The 3,291-nt window shown below is 38.0% G+C and overlaps 1 long non-coding RNA gene across 1 annotated transcript; it reads right to left on the bottom strand.

Annotated features, from left to right (window-relative positions):
- Nucleotides 1–1,299: 1,299 nt before the first annotated feature.
- On the bottom strand, nt 1,300–2,153 carry LOC311298144. The gene is made up of 2 exons (XR_014628916.1): nt 1,912–2,153; nt 1,300–1,833 (listed from the first exon to the last, which is right to left on the bottom strand). It is a non-coding gene; the product is annotated as an uncharacterized lncRNA (long non-coding RNA).
- Between the last annotated feature and the right edge of the window lie 1,138 nt (nt 2,154–3,291).

The raw sequence follows: 3,291 nt of genomic DNA, 5'->3' as shown, positions 1-3,291 counted from the left end.
ATGCACAACGTTAGATCGTTTGTGCAATGCAATGCAACAACACACGTTATCTCTTTAATGAACATGGGAATGAGTTAGTTCTGTTGTGCAATGCAATGCAAGAAGTGCATAGCCTATGTTATTCTTCAATGCACAACGTTAGATCGTTTGTGCAATGCAACAACACACGTTATCTCTTTAATGAACATAGGAATGAGTTACTTCTGGTGTGCAAAGCAATGCAATGCAATGCAATGCAAAAAGTGCATAGCCTATATGTTATTGCTCAATGCACAAGGTTAGACTGTTTGTGCAATGCAATGCAACAACACATATGTTACCTCTTTAATGAACATGGGATTGAGTTAGTTATAGTGTGCAATGTAAAGCAATGCAAAAAGTGCATAGCCTGTTATTCTTCAATGCACAACGTTAGATCGTTTGTGCAATGCAATGCAACAAAACAAGTTATCTCTTTAATGAACATGGGAATGAGTTAGTTCTGGTGTGCAATGCAAAAAGTGCATAGCCTATATGTTATTCTTCAATGCACAACGTTAGATCGTTTGTGCAGTGCAACAACACATGTTATCTCTTTAATGAACATAGGAATGAGTTACTTCTGGTGTGCAATGCAATGCAATGCAAAAAGTGCATAGCCTATATGTTATTGCTCAATACACAACGTTAGACTGTTTGTACAATGCAATGCAACAACACATATGTTACCTCTTTAATGAACATGGGATTGAGTAAGTTATGGTGTGCAATGTAAAGCAATGCAAAAAGTGCATAGCCTGTTATTCTTCAATGCAAAACGTTAGATCATTTGTGCAATGCAATGCAACATCACATATGTTACCTCTTTAATGAACATGGGACGGAGTTAGTTCTGGTGTGCAATGCAATGCAATGCAATAAGTTTATATGTTATTGTTCAATGCAAAACGGTAGATCGTTTGTGCAATGCAAATGCAACAACACACGTTATCTCTTTAATGAACATGGGAATGAGTTTGTTCTGGTGTGCAAGAATGCAAGAAGTGCATAGCCTATGTTATTCTTCAATGCACAACGTTGAATCGTTTGTGCAATGCAATGCAATGAGAGAAGTGCATGAACTATGTTATTCTTCAGTGCACAGCGTTAGATCGTTTGTGCAATGCAATGCAACAACACATATGTGACCACTACGGGTTTTCTTTATATATTCTCAATACTACTTAAATCAAAAACCCATAATTATAAAATAGTCAGTTCAAAGAACTACCCGGTGGCACGCAAGCCACCCTAATTAAAGGACGTAGATGGAAGCTGGTGTGTCAAAAAATATACATTTATTTATTTCACAATAGTTCAATTATATAAACAATTCTAAAAGACAACAGTAATACTTTATGAAACTTCTCTCAATCAAAACACCAAATGGTTAAGGGTGTGTACAGAGTTTCCCTCCTGAGACGTGTCTGAATATAAAGCACACCACACGTCACTCTTAATAAATAATTTAAGAAGAATACATAGGTGAAACAACCCAGTTACATATTTCACGTGATTCACAGCAATTTCCCCCCTTCACTTCACACACACACCACTGCAGGCGTTTGTCCCTTTAGGAAACTACACATTACCCAAGTATTTCAATTAAAAGAACCTCACCATGTATACATGAGTCATCAGAGAGAGTCAAGACAAAACAAAACAAACAAACATACCATGTAAAAGCTCAAACCTCCGCTCTCTCTCTCCCTCCTCACATGCCCCAAGGGCAGTCAACAAACAGTCGTATAAATTATGGTAGGCAGTTGGTATAACTAAAACTAAAACAGGAAAAACAGTGACTGGACACACGTCCTGTAACAATAATAAAACGTCATGAAATAGGTTTCTTTTGTAACAACATACAATCAATAGTTATAGGCATGTTCATACCTGAATAGCAAACAAATGTTTGCACAATGCGTCTTCACCACAATCGCACTGCGTTACCGTGACAGAATAGGATGCATCCTCACCACAATCTCAAACTGTGTTACTATGACAGAAGATACAAAATCAATATACCAAGCTTTTACGATCATTCACAACATTTCATAATCTAACTTGGTACCTGCAACAGTTTTTCCCAGAACAACCGTTTTGTCCACTGGCCAATCTCCAGCCTCAAGCAATGACAACAGCAGTGGTTTGAACCATCGATTTTGGTGCTTTCATTCCCCACGCTGTACCGACACACTATGCTGGAATGCTAGCTTGGCTTGTCGCTCTGTGACTACGTCACACTAAATAGCCGGCTGAGCAATGACGCGCTCTGAGGTGGTGTCTACTGGGTCCTAATGTCCTACCCCTTACACATATATTATCTATTTAATGAACTTGGGAAGGAGTTAGTTCTGGTGTGCAACTCAATGCAATGTAAAAAGTGCACAGCCTATATGTAATTCTTCAATGCACAACGTTAGATCGTTTGTGCAATGCAACAACACACGTTATCTCTTTAATGAACATAGGAATGAGTTACTTCTGGTGTGCAATGCAATGCAATGCAAAAAGTGCATAGCCTATATGTTATTGCTCAATGCACAACGTTAGACTGTTTGTGCAATGCAATGCAACAACACATATGTTACCTCTTTAATGAACATGGGATTGAGTTAGTTATAGTGTGCAATGTAAAGCAATGCAAAAAGTGCATAGCCTGTTATTCTTCAATGCACAACGTTAGATCGTTTGTGCAATGCAATGCAACAAAACAAGTTATCTCTTTAATAAACATGGGAATGAGTTAGTTCTGGTGTGCAATGCAATGCAAAAAGTGCTCAGCCTTTGCTATTCTTCAATGCACAACGTTAGATCGTTTGTGCAATGCAATGCAACAACACACGTTATATCTTTAATGAACATGGGAATGAGTTTGTTCTGGTGTGCAAGAATGCAAGAAGTGCATAGCCTATGTTATTCTTCAATGCACAACGTTGAATCGTTTGTGCAATGCAATGCAATGAGAGAAGTGCATGAACTATGTTATTCTTCAGTGCACAGCGTTAGATCGTTTGTGCAATGCAATGCAACAACACATATATTATCTATTTAATGAACTTGGGAAGGAGTTAGTTCTGGTGTGCAACTCAATGCAATGCAAAAAGTGCACAGCCTATATGTTATTCTTCAATGCACAACGTTAGATCGCTTGTGCAATGCAATGCAACAACACACATTATATCTTTAATGAACATGGGAATGAGTTAGTTCTGGTGTGCAATGCAATGCAATGCAAAAAGTGCATAGCCTATATGTTATTCTTCAATGCAC

This window comes from Rutilus rutilus (genome assembly GCF_951802725.1).
Source record: "Rutilus rutilus genome assembly, chromosome: 10".
Lineage (NCBI taxonomy): Eukaryota > Metazoa > Chordata > Actinopteri > Cypriniformes > Leuciscidae > Rutilus > Rutilus rutilus.
Note: the sequence above shows the minus strand (reverse complement) of the source record. Positions and strands in the feature narration are given on the sequence as shown.